Genomic DNA, 14,114 nt, shown 5'->3' with positions numbered 1-14,114 from the left:
TTGAACCGCAGTCCCTGTGCTTTGCTTGGCTTAGCTTGTTCTAAGTAGGTGCTTTAGACCACTGAGCCATCTCACCAGCCCCACAGTGATAATCTTAATGAGATGAAGTTGCATAAAGAATGTAGAGAGACTTTCAATACAATTTTTTTTTTTAACTTTGCCATGAGTCTGAAATTATTTCAAAGTGAAAAAATTTAGGGCTGAAACTGTAGCTCAGACACAGGGTGCTTGTCTCCTATGCACAATGCCCTGATGTCCATTCCCAACCCTCTATTTACTTTTATTTATTTATTTTTTTGGTGGTACCAGGGATTGAACTCAGACCCTTGCGCTTGCCAGGGAAGCGTTTATTCTACTGAGCCATCTCCCCGGCCTTCCAACCCTCTTTTAAAAAAAAAATTGATTCGCAGCCAGGAATGGTGATGCATGCATGTAATCCCAGGATGGAAGGTTAAGACGGGGGATTAGAAGTTTGAGACTCAGTTGGGTAATTTAGCAATTTTTGAATACAATTTTACTTCAAAACAATTTTTTTTTTTAGGGCCAGGGAGATAGCTCAGTAGAATAAGTGCTTGCCTGGCAAGCGCAAGGGCCTGAGTTCAATCCCTGGTTCCACTAACAGGACAGCCGAACAAGTGAGGAAGGCCATTCCCCTGTACCTCAAAAAAAAAAAAAAAAAAAAAAAAAGCAATTTTTTTAAAGGCCTGAGACTTAGTTCAGTAGGTAGGCCTTAAATTCCATCCCAAATACCATTGTTTTTAAACTAAAAATTTTTTTAAAACCAAACTAGTTCAAATGGCATTTGGAATGACCCAGAGGGCCCACAAACCCTTAGGTTCTTGGATTAGCTATGTAAGGAAATATTATGATTTGGCTTATTTATGCCACTTGGCAGAATATGTTTCAAGAAGTCTTCATTGAGCATGTCATAGAGAATCCCTGTTGCAAAGAAATAATACTATTGGGGCTGGTGAGATGGCTCAGTGGTCTAAAGCACCTACTTAGAACAAGCTAAGCTAGGCTAAGCAAAAGCACAGCAACCACGGTTCAATCCCCAGCACCACATGCCAGCCAGCCCCGCCCCCTGGTGGGCTGAACAGGCCACACACACACACAAAATAAATAAATAAATAAATAATAATAAAAAAAAAAGAAATAATAATATTTTTTCCTAGGTTTGGTTAGCCCACAGGAGAGATGCAGGACTGGTGTGGTGGCACAGGCCTGTAATTCTAGCTACGTGGGAGGCTGAGATAGGAGGGTCTTGTCCAAGGCTAGTCAGGGCAACTTAGGGAGACCTCATCTCAAAATTTGATTTTTGGAGACAGAGTCTCACTATGAAGTGCAGGCTGGCCTCCAAATCATGGTGATCCTTCTGCCTCAGCCTCATAAATGCTGGGATTCCAGGTGAGTGCCACCGTGCCTGGTTTCAACACAAAAATTTTTAAAAAGAGCCTCGATGGTAAACATGGTAGCTCATGCCTATAATTCCAACACTCAGAACGCTGAGGCAGGAGGATAGCCACAAGTCTGAGGTCAACATGTGGTTACAAAATGAGGTCAAGGCAAGTATGGACTACATAATGAGATCCTGTATCAATTTTTTTTTTTTTTTTTTTTCCAGAACCAGGAATTGAACTCAGGCCCTTGCGCTTGCCAGGTAAGCACTTATTCCACTGAGCCATCTCCCTGGCCCCTCTGTATCAATTAAATACATTAAAAAAGAGTTCTTTTAGGGACGTTGAATCAAAAGGCTCATTTGAGTCCACGAGTTCAAGGCTACCCAAGGTAACATAACAAAATCTAGTCTCAGATAGATAGATAGATAGATAGATAGATAGATAGATAGATAGACACATGCACATATCGATCTATATGTATGTGAAAACAGGCTGCTGGCTTCCTCTAAGCCTCTGGGGAGGTGAATCTGGCATGAATCTGGCCCATCAGCACCATCATCATGACAGTGGGGAAGAGCAGCAAGACGGAGCAGCACACGGGCTACAAGAAGAGGTGCAGCCTGCAGGGCATCTGAGCCTCAGTGGTTCTTCAAGGTTTCCGACAAGCACGTGAACTTGATCCTCAGGGACTCAGAGGAACTCAGGAAGATCAAACCAAAGAACTCTAAGCAGACAGAAAGGGAACAGAAACACGTGCTACTGCGAGGGGAGAGAGAACCTGGTCTCCATGATAGCAGAAGGACTCACTACCAAAGACACTGGCATGGTCCTGGTGCCACTCGCTGGAGCCACTGGGGGGCCAGAAATTGCTAGGGCTGAAGATAGAGGAATCCTAACTGGTGTTCTCAGGCCACAGGCTCCTGCAGGCTTGCTGGACTAGTCTGTGGGGCTGCTGGGCCATCTCAACAGCTGAGGCCCTGCAAGGAACAGGCACTGTTGCAGCTGCTGCCACAGCCAGTAATGCAGGATCCCTAATCTAGCACCTGCCCCATCCGTGGGGGTCTTCCCTCACCTATGGACTAAGAGGTACCCCCTTCAGGCATGATGGGGCCTTTTCCTGGCATGGGGAGCATACGCACGCCTGCTCCGAAGATGTGACTCCCCCCTCCAAGAAGGGGAGAGCCCTCTCCCCCTGGAATGCGCCCACCAGGGCCCTAGACTCCTTTTGGCCCTCCTCTGCTCTCTACATGTTTCCTGTATAACTGTACATAGTCCTTTTATTTCCTTGTGATGTATGAAACTGATTTATTATTATTATTATTATTATTATTATTATTATTATTTTTTTTTTTTTGGTGGAACCGGGGATTGAACTCAGGCCCCTGCGCTTGCCAGGGAAGCGCTTATTCCACTGAGCCATCTCCCTGGCCTGAAACTGATTTTTTAAAAAATGTATTTAGTACAGGGTCTCCAGGATCTCACTACACAGATTGGACTTGTAATGATCCTCCTGTTTTCAGCCTCCCCAGTGCCGGGATTACAGGAGGGTGCCACCACACCTAGACTTGTTCTCTGGCTTGCCCCAGGGGCAGGACTGGCATGGCATGTGGGACCATCCCTGGTCCCTGCTCTTGTGAAAGGAGGCACTTTGTCTGCTGAGCTGTCTCGCAGGCCCCAGTTTATGTACTTTAAGCAGCAACACAGACAAAACACCACATAAACACAAATAAAGTGATACAAAATTGAGACACTAGCTGACTTGGGATCTGAGGCTCATAAGCAGCAGCCTAAGTTCTGAGGAGACCTGATGAGGGGTGGGAGGGGCAAATGACTTCCTTCTCCTACAGCCAGCTAGAGGCTAAGGACAGCTCTGAGCGGAGGGAAGCTGCCTGCCTCCGAGAGCATAGCACTAGCTCCTAGGGCTCTTACCCAAGTATAAAAGTTTGCAATTTTCCAGCAGTTGAAATACTGACATCAATGTTAAAAGCAAATTTTATGTACCAATCCAAAAATACCAAAGACTGAAGGAAGAGACCCTGTATGAAAATGGGGTGATTCAGTGGATTAAAACTGTATGCCAGAGGCTGGAGAGATGGCTCAGTGGTCTAAGGCACCTACTTAGAACAAGCTTGGCAAAGCATCAGGGACCGCGGTTCAATCCCCCAGCACCACATGCCAGCCAGCCCCGCCCCCTGGTGGGCTGAGCTGGCCACACACACACACCACACTCTCTCTCTCTTTCTCTCTCTCTCTCTCTCTCTCTCTCTCATATAAAAAAAAAATTAAAAATTTAAAAAAAAAATTAAAAAAAAAAAACTGTATGCCAGTGGTGGGAATGAAGAGGGGGCCCACCCAGCACCCCCCAGGTGACTAGTGACTGTACGAGAGATTCTAGATTTGCAAAAGGTATAAACGAGTTCTTGCCAGACCAGTCCCTTCCTTTTCACAGAGCCATAAGGCTGCTGCTTATGAGGGTGAAAACTTCTTGGCTTGTGCTCGAACCCTTTTCTCCTATTCCACTCTCTTTTGGCTGAGGAGGTTTTTTTTTAAAAAAAAAAAAAAAACAAAAAAGAGGTTAGAAAGGGCTGCACAGATAGGCAGTGGGTGCCTGGAGAGGCCTGTTCCCAGAGAGCCACCTGGGGCCGAAAGGTGAGTGGTTCAGGCAGATGCAGGGCAGAGCCTTGCTACAGGCAGAAGCTAGAGGCAAGAAGGCATGTGCTGGAAACCCAGGGTGGCTGGTGTGACAGGACATGGGAGTTTTTATGTGTACCCTAATGACTTGTGCATGGGACAGACTTGCTCCATGGGCAAGGGTGGAGCTGGGACTAAGGTGGACCCAGGCTGCCCCCAGCACAGTCTTTTTTTAAAAAAATGTATTTGGTACAGGGGCTACAGGGTCTCACTATGTAGATCAGACTCATAATGATCCTCCCATTTTTAGCCTCCCAAGCGTTGGGATTACAGGTGTGCACCACCATGCCCAGTCTCAATCTAGTCTCAGTGTATCCCAGGGGTGGGGCTGGCGCGGCACTCCGGGAATCAAACCCATGGCCCCTGTGTCTGCCTAAGCAGGTGCTTTAGCCTGCTGAGCTATCTGGCCGTCCCTATCATAATCATTTATATAGAGTCCATTTCTTTACTGAGGAGGTAGGATCTGGCTTGCTGCCCAGATTGAACTGCAGTGGCTATTCACAGGAGCTTAGAACTGACACTGGATGATCAGCATAACCTTGAACTCCTGGGCTCTACTAATGCCCCTGCCTTGGCCACTAAGAGCTGGGACAGGGCTGGGGAGATGGCTCAGGGGAATAAGTGTTTGCCTGGCAAGCACAAGGGCCTGAGTTCAACTCCCAGTTCCGTTAAAAAAAAAAAAAAAAAAGAGCTGGGACAATCCAATGGGTCCAGAGTTAACCACAGAGATTCAGGCAGCATAAAAAAAATGTGGAGAAGCCTGTGATGGTGCACACCTGTAATCCTAGTACTTGAAGATGAGGCAAGAGGACTGCAAGTTTGATGCCAGCCTGGGCTATATACCAAGATCTTAAGTCAAAACCAAATATCCCTTCCCCCCAAACAAAACAAAACAAGAAAAACCTAGTGCTAAGCAGTTTGCTTTCTAGAATTTTTATTTTTTGAGATAAATTGCTCCTATGTGGCCCATCCTGGGCTGGGCTCGACTCTGCGATCTTCCTGCCTCAGTCCCTCCAGTGCTAGGGTTATAGGTGTCCACTACCATGCCCAACTTCAGTGTTGAGTTTTTGCTCTCCATTTCCACAAATGTACATGAACTTCTGCCTGGACTTTGGAGGGAACCTGGGGCTGAGAACTCAGCCTGCACTGGCAGAGTCGGGTGACACTGGCCAGCCAGTGCTGCATCTGGGAACCACAGGCTCTTGCCAGGGAGCAGTGTGATCTCACAGCATGTCACGGTTTTTGTGGGCCAAGAACGCAGCAGTGGCTTAGCTTGGTGGCTGTGACTTAGGATTCTGAGATAGTGCGTGACAAGGCTCTGTGGGGCTGCATTCATCTGAAGATGCCAGGTAGGAGGGCTCTGCCAAAGCCCTTCCCTCCCCGGCCTGCAACTGGTGCTGGCTGTGGGCAGGAGGTTTGTGTTCTTTACTACCTGTGTGGTGAGGGAGTCACTCCCCTCCCTCCATTTAATTCTAAACAATGCCATAGGATTATTCTTGCTTCCATTGTCCTAATGATATAGGGCATCTGATACAGAACCTCAGAAAATCTAAACAATATAAGGGAACTATAATTCCCAACCTGCTGGATGTCTGATACACCGAGTTTGCATTCTATAAAATCAAAGAATGAACTCTAGGGACAACAGAGGTTAAGAAAAACAAGTATTACACATGACTGTAATCCCAGCACTCAGGACATTGAGGCAGGAGGATCACTGAGTTTGAGGCTAGCCTGGGCTAAATAGTGAGTTCAAGGCCAGCCTTTATTTTATTTTATTTTGAGAATGAAATAAAATAGAATAAAATAAAAATAAGAGTAAGAAGTCTACCTGGGCTACAAAGTGAACTTAAGACCAGCCTGAGGGCTGGGGAGATAGCTCAATGGAATAAATGCTTGCCTGACAAGTACAATGTCCTGAGTTCGATCCCTGGTACCACCAAATAAATAAATAAATAAATAAAAGACCAACCTGAGCTGCATAGCAAGACCCTGTCTCAAAAAGACAAAAATAAATAAATAAATAAAAAAAGTTAGAAAGTAGGAATTTTTGCTGGCATGGCAGCTGGTGCATACTTGGTGGGAAGCTGAGGCAGGAGGATCACTGTGAGTTCAAGCTCAGTCTAGGTCTGTGTAGTGAACTGAAGGCCAGCCTGAACTACACTGCAAGATCTTCTCTCAGAAGAGAGAGAGGGACTAAAGGAGGTCTGGGGATGACTCATTCTCAAGGCTGTTTTATAGAGTAAAACCATGAGGTAAGGCAGGTGTAAAGTGGGACAAAGTTATAGTCAACTAATAAGATTACAAGTGTAGTGCCTTAGGTAATATTGAGCTAGTGGGAAGACACAAGGTGGGTGTGAGGCGGGACAAAACTACGGTCAACATTCAACCAGTGAGAATATGAGTATAGGTCATGCGGATTAGTTGGAATCAAAGAGGACAGCAAGTCACTTGGAAAACACAGGGGATGAAAAGGACTTTCCTGGAAGGGGTGAGTCAAGGAGTTTTTGGTCTCCATCCAATGTCACTGCTGCAGTGGGCCCTCTCTGTCCCGAAGCCTGGCCTCCAGTGGATGTACCTCTAGCCACAGTCGTCTTCTGCGTTGACTTCTTGAGGACCCAGCCCTGTCTGCCTTCCTCCTGCGATATCTCTACCTAACTTAGCTATTCCTTTTTTTTTTTTTAATGTTTTTTTTTTTTTTTTTTTGTGTTTTTTTTTTTTTGTGTGTGTGTGTGTGTGTGTGTGTGTGTGTGTGTGTGGCCAGCTCAGCCCACCAGGGGGCAGGGCTGGCTGGCATGTGGTGCTGGGGGATTGAGCCGCAGTCCCTGTGCTTTGCTAAGCTTGTTCTAAGTAGGTGCTTTAGACCACTGAGCCATCTCACCAGCCCCAACTTAGCTATTCCTAATACTAAGAGGGGTAGAAAATAAAACGAGAGGGGTAGAGGTCTCTGAAGCTCAAGGTGAGAACACAGGCATGTTGGGTCTTCTAGCTTGAGCTTCAGGTCACTTTCACCCTGTGCCAACAAGCCTACACTCCACCGGCGTTACAGATGCATAGATACCTGCTACATGTCAGAGATGGCTCCAGGTCAGAGTAGACTCTGGGGCTGTGGGCAGGAGCCTTGTCACTGAGCATGCGTGTTGAGAGCCCTGAGATAACATAGCATCAGTCGTGTCAGTCATTCCTGAGATTCAGGGGAGGCTCCGTGGTGGGGCAGTACCCAGCCTCTGATCTCAAAGCTGGGAGTTTTATCCCTGCATTGCTGCCGCCGCCGCCACTGCGTGCACTTTCTGTCACTGTGGACCTTTTTCTGCCTGTGCCTCACGTTTTGCTTACACAGACCTGCCCTTAGTTTGTCTTCTCACTAATATAGACAGCTAAGTTCTTTTAGAAAGAGTAGGGCCTGAGAGATAGCTCAGCATCATAACACCTGCCTGGCAAGCTCCAGGTCCTGAGTTCAATTCCTGGCACAAGAAAAAAAATATTACAGGCATTCAGACAGGACTGGGCCCTCGAGAGGTCAGCACAGAAGACAACCGTGGCTAGAGGGTACATTCACTGAAGGCCAGGCCTTAGGACAGAGAAGACCCCTGCAGCCACATGCTTGCCTCAGGGATGAACAACAGTGCTTGATATTCTAAATAGACATCAATCCCCTCAGATGGAGGACAAAGACCTCCATAGCCCATTCCTTCCTGGAAAATCTTTGTCAATCCCATGTGCGTTTGCTGTGTGACTTGCTTCTTGCTTTTTCCTTTGATCCCCATTTAATCGATAGGTTTACCTAAGTGACTATACACACACTCTTATTGGCTGACTTAGTTTTGTCCCATCTCAAACCCGCCTTGTGACTTCCCATTGGCTCAATATTACCTAAGCGACTGTACTTGTAATCTTATTAGTTGATTATTTTGTTCTAACTTGAACCTGCCTCACCTTGTGACTTTGCTCAATGAAAGACTCCTGAGAAGTAGGGTCACTGGGCCTCCCACTCTTTGGGCATCCCCTGTCTCTCTTAGATAGAAGCTTGCTTTCACTTAAAAAATTCCTCCTACTCTTAAACCTCAGCTGTTCCATAAATACATTTCTTGATTTTACAGAACACAAACTGGGCATCTCAGACTTCTAGCAGTTGGGAGTTAGAATACTTTCCTTACATTGAGATTATTTGGTGGTCCTATATCATCCCTATATCACAGTGATCTCCAGTAAAGGTAGCTGCTTGTCACTTACTACTGTGTACAACAGTTCTTTAATCCTTATACTAAGAGCCTGAAGTATTGGCCCATCCCATGGCAGCACCAGGGCCTCTCCACTGGACTTCCTGGGTCTCCTCACAACCCAACAATCTCGCCAGCCTTCTGACCTGTAGGACTGTGGGATGGGCAGGTATGGCGGTGCACACCTGCCCCAGCAATCTGGAAGGTTGAGGCAGGAGGATTGAAAGCTCCAGCTCAATGTGGGCAATTTAGAGACTTAGTGAAACCCTATGCAAAATAAAACATGTTTTAAAAGGAGGCTTAGGGACATAGTTTGGTGTGAAGAACCAGCACTGAATCCCCAGCAACGCACACAAGCAAAAACAAGCCAATAAATTTGGACTTTTGACAAAGTGTTTTCCTCTGTAGCCAAGGCTGGCCTTGAACTCTATACTTCCTGCCTCAGCACCCCAAGTGTTGGGATTACGGGTGTGCACCACCATACCCAACTCATGTTTTGTTTTAAACACTAAGTTTGTGATAACTTGTTATTGAAACAGAAAACTAGAATACTGCATTATAAAAGGTACTGTGCCTTTTTCTCATTACTTCTTTTTTTTTCTCTCGGGTTACTTTCTTGGGGAAGCCAACCACCAAGTTTTCATTTTAGGTATTATTATTATTATTATTATTATTATTATTATTATTACTTTGGCAGGGTCTCTGTGCAGTGCAGGCTGACCTTAAACTCACTATGTAGCCCAGGCCAGGCTCAACTGAGCCCACAGCAGTCTTCTTGCCTCAGCTTTCCTAGTGCTGGGATTGTAGTGTGAGCCCCTCTGTCTGACTAGATATTATGGTTTTCATCACTAGAAGGTCAGTTTAGTTTTTGGATCTTCCATTTCTTTTCTTATCCTGTTCACATTTTCTCTCTTTCTTTCTCTCTTTCTTTCTTTCTTTCTTTCTTTCTTTCTTTCTTTCTTTCTTTCTTTCTTTCTTTCTTTTTTTTTTTTTTCGGAACCAGGGATTGAACTCAGGCCTTTGTGCTTGTCAGGCAAGTGCTTATTCTACTGAGCTATCTCCCCAGCCACGTTCACATTTTCCTTAAGTACTGAAGTATAATTGTGTGTGTGTGTGTGTGTGTGTGTGTGTGTGTGTGATGTATTTGGTTGTTACAGGGTCTCACTACGCAGCTCGGACTCATAGTGATCCTCCTGTTTTCAGCCTCCTCAGCACTGGTATTGCAGGTGTGTACCACTATTCCAGGACTCTGTGGCTGGCTCAGCCTGCCCTGGGGCGAGGCTGGCATGGCATGTGGTCCTGGAGATTGAACTATGGTCCTGCTCTTGCCTAAGCTTGCTGAAGTGGGTGCTTTAGTCCAGTGAGCTATTTCACCAGCCCCTATAATAGTGGTTTTATTATTCTTTACTGCTAATGCCATCATTTGTTATTTCTCCATCTATTTCTGTTGACTGATTTTTTTTTTTCTCCTCTGATTCTTGGTGTATATTAGTAATTTTATTTGTTGTTTTAGTTTTTGATTCAGGGTTTCACTAGGTAGACCAGGCTGGCCCAGAACTCACAGGGATCCTACTACTTCAGCCCCCTCAGTAGTGGGATTACAGGTGTGCACCACCATATTTTTGGTCTTTTTGCAACAGAGTCTCACTATGATTCTCCTGCCTCTTGAGGGGCTAGGAGAGTGTCCACTGTTTTTGGACACTCACCAAATTTTGGTCATGTGTTTGATTGTTTGTTTTATTCTCTTGGGGCAGTCATCCATACATAGCTAGCAGGGGGCAGGGAAGCAAGAATGGGCTAAGCAGCCTGAAAAGACACAAAAATGAAGGGGAATAGGTATGGAGCATCCTGTGAATGATGTCCTCAGGCTTCAGCCCAGTGGATTGCTCAGCATGGCTCTTCAGAGTGAGCCTCAGAGGAGCTGTCTAGGTGAATTTTTCAGCAGATCTAAGCTAGATTTCTGAAACTTGTAGAGGTCGTTAATATGTACCTGGGCTATATGTGTGTGCAAGAAGGAATATGTACAGATATGGCTAGTTTTCAACTGGTTACAAGCTGTTTTTTAAAACTTTTCTAGAGATTTGTAGTCTGTATGCTGTATGTAGTCTACAAATGCAGGCATTTTGATGCTGTCAGTGGTTAAGGGTTAGGCTTATGTAGTGATGATTTTTTAAAAAATATATATTTAGTTTAGGGTCAGCAGGGTATACAGGGTCTCACTACACAGATCAGACTCTTAGTGATTTTCCTGTTTTCAGCCTCCCAAGTGCTGGGATTACAGGCATGTACCTCCACACTCAGTCTCAATCACCCTCTCAGCACACCCTGGGGGTGGGGCCAGCATGGCATGTCCGGGATTGAACACTGGCCACTGCACTGTGCCTAACTGGGCACTTTAGTCCACTGAGCTATCTGGCCGGCCCTTAGTGATGATTTTTCATAGCAGAACTGTAACTTCTGTTTCCAGTGCAGGTAGGACATGGGAGGTCTGAGCCAATGACACAAGCTTGAGCTGCCTGCAGGGATACAGATGTCAGCACAGCAACTTGAACTTGCAGAACAAATAGTGGGTGTAGGTCTGTCTCTGAGCTTCCAGGAATACTGGGTAAAGTTTTTCTGGCTGAGGTTGATGTTTCAGTTAGTTAGATCCCTGAAGGGGTTTAGGCCCCTGGACAGGATTAGTCATTGCTAGCAGATTTTTAAACAGCAACAGGAAGCAGTTTGCTGTGCAAGAGAGCCATTCCTAAGGAGAGTTTTGGCCAAAATAGTTTTGTTCAAGGTGACCACAAACATATCTCGCCTGTTGGACTTTATATCTTTATCTGTAAACAAGGTGCACTCAGCATCTGTCGGGGGTTCGTTTTGAGAACAGTTCATCCCAGAACAGCATGTGGTACCTGCACAGTTAGACTCTGTCTCAGGTGCCCTTGTCAGCTCTTTTGAGCAGAATATCAGTGGGTATTAGAGCACCCAGGCAAAGAGGGGAGGGAGCCACTGGGTACTCCTGGGGACTGAAAGTCTGAGTAAGCATACAGCAGCCAGTTCACCAAGAAATTTGTGAAGGAACTGGGGAGATGGCTAAGTGGAATAAGTGCTTCCCTGGCAAGCACAAGGGCCTGAGTTCAATCCCTGGTTCCACCAAAATAAATAAATAAATAAATAAATAAATAAATAAATAAATTTGTGGAGGGTTTTTCTTTTTGTAACCAGTTTCTTCCAGATGTTATAGCACAGCTTTTGTGTCTTCTAGCAGGTAGCTTGGGTATCATTCTGGGAACCTAGGGAGGCTGCCTGTGAAGGTTTTCCCAAACAGGGTAAACAAGTTTTTGAACCACTGGGAGGTTGAGTCCAGTTTAGTTTCGAAGAGGGGCTGGCTGACGGGAGCCAACTTAAGGCAGAAGAGGGCATTCTTCAGTCCAGGAAGGTGTACCAGCAGGCTGCGGGTGGCAGAAGACTGAGGCAACATATATGAGGGCAATTTCAATGGCACTGGCGGCTTGGAGGTCTTGAACTTGATTTACAGGCAGGAGAGGTATATTTTAGTAGTTTAACAGTCTATATTGTTTGCTTGGGGGACCATGACAGAACTAAATCTGTCCAGCAAGCTGTGCCAGCCCCACCCCTGGGCATGCTGAGATGACAACTGAGTCTGGGCATGGTGGTGCGTGCCTGTAATCCCAGCTCTTGGGAGGCTGAAAACAGGAGGATCACTACGAGTCATATCTACGTAGTGAGACCCTGTAGACCCTGTACTAAATACAAAAAATAAAATAAAATAACTAAATCTGTCACTAAAGCTTCCTTTAAAATAGTAGGAGAGTTTTTAACTCCTATGGAAATTGAGTCCAAGTGAGCTGGTCCTTTCCTCAGGATTTTCCCAGTTGAAGGGGCTCATAGGAGCAACTCAAAGCAGAGGGAGACATCTCTTCTGCATTGTTGACAGCACAGTAACCTTGCCCAAGGTGACTAACAGTCTATGAGGCTGATGTGTAGATGGATGCTTGTTTGTGCTATGACATCTGATAGCAGTGGGTGTCCTGGTGAGGCAGCATGGTTGATAGCCAGCCCCAAAGGCAAATCTGGAGTGTATACCTCTGGGAGGAGAGTTTTCAGAACTTTAGGATTGTGGTTATCTGTCTCAGGCTGATGCAGGCATCATTTTCCTCCCAGGGAATGGTCAAACTTGAAAGTGCAGTGTCCTCTTCATCCCTGTGTTGATGACTTGAGGTTGGGAGATCCTGGCACGGGAACTGCTGATAGCAAGATATCTTCTGGAAGTGCCAAAATCGGGCACCTTGCCCCCAGCTTTAAAGCCACAGCTGTTATGCCCAATAGTCAGTTCAAAGATATCAGCCTGTCTGACTACAGAGGAAAATATGTTGTGTTTTTCTTTTATTCTCTTGACTTCACATTTGTGTGCCCCACGGAGATAATTGCATTCAATGACAGGGCAGAAGAATTTAAGAAACTTAACTGCCAAGTGATCAGTGCTTCTGTAGAGTCTCACTTTGGTCATCTGGCAGGGATCAACACACCCAAGAAACAAGGAGGATTGGGGCCTACGAACATTCCTTTGTTGTCAGATCCTGTTGTAAGTTATGGGTCGGTGCCGAAAGAAATGACGAGAAGACCTGATGAATGTAGCTTTAGAGGTCTCACTGAGATTAGTCTCTCTCCAAGTGAACCCAGAGCCTCAGAAGCATCTCACTTTTATTGAGGAGTAAGGGCAGACTAAGGAATGTGTATAATTATCTAAGTGAATATAAACTATTATCTCTATTAACTTCCACCATTTGCCTAACAATAGGCTCACTCAAATGCTAGCCAATAACATCTCAAGCAAGGGATCAAAGGACAGAGCTCCTGCAGGAGAAGCTGTTATCTGCTGCTTTGGGTCCCAGCTTTTTGGGATTTTGCGGACAGCAACCCTCCTCAGGCTCAGTCCAGTGTTCCCTACTTTCTTGGGACATCAGGCTTTTGTCTTAAAACTATGTCTCTACAAGATCCCAAGCACACCATTGCTCAGGATTATGGGGACTTAAAGGCTGATGAAGGCATCTCATTCAAGGGCCTCTTTATCATTGATGATAAGGGTATCCTGCGGCAGATCACAGTAAGCAATCTTCCTGTTGGCTGCTCTGTAGATGAAACTCTGAGACTCATTCAGGCCTTCCAGTTCACTGACAAACATGGAGAAGTGTGCCCAGCTGGGGGAAGCCTGGCAGTGATACCATCAAGCCTGTTGTCCAGAAAAGCAAAGAGTATTTCTCTAAGCAGAAGTGAGCAGTGGGTCAAGAAAACAAAAGCTGTTTTGTACATTTTTTTCATGCTTTAAACACAAGATGTATGGGGCAATACATGTCTTTCCTACAGAGTTTGGGGAACTATCTTTCTTCCACTGGTAGTAGTGGCTTGAGCTGTACTTAGGAGTGGACCATATGAAAGTGATAATATGTGATGTACCAGCAGCAGGGCCAAGGCCATTCATTGAACTTTTGTAGTGCCTATTAAACTCGAACTGAGACCTTAAAAAACAAAACAAACAAACAAAAAACACCTTGAAAGTGCAAAGTTAAATGAGAGCAAGGCTGACTGGCTTGGTGAGAGGGCAAGGTCTTCTCAGGCTATAAGTTTGTGTCTGGCAGAAGGGGCAAGAGGGAAGAGTCCCAGTTGCCCTGGTGATGATAACTTTTTGATACAGGGAACTTCTGAAGGCAGAGTTCTGTTCCACTGTGTACTACAAAAGTCACAGTTTGACCCCAACTTTTGCAGTGACTTTGAGTTCTCAGGGGCTCCATTTGAT

At 45.6% G+C, this 14,114-nt stretch overlaps 1 pseudogene; it reads left to right on the top strand.

Moving 5' to 3' along the window:
- The window catches only part of LOC101587907, a 24,701-nt pseudogene extending 11,107 nt beyond the window's left edge, over positions 1-13,594 (top strand).
- Positions 13,595-14,114: the final 520 nt, after the last annotated feature.

The sequence above is a fragment of the Octodon degus genome, unplaced genomic scaffold, assembly GCF_000260255.1.
Source record: "Octodon degus isolate 3935 unplaced genomic scaffold, OctDeg1.0 scaffold00164, whole genome shotgun sequence".
NCBI lineage: Eukaryota > Metazoa > Chordata > Mammalia > Rodentia > Octodontidae > Octodon > Octodon degus.
Note: the sequence above shows the minus strand (reverse complement) of the source record. Positions and strands in the feature narration are given on the sequence as shown.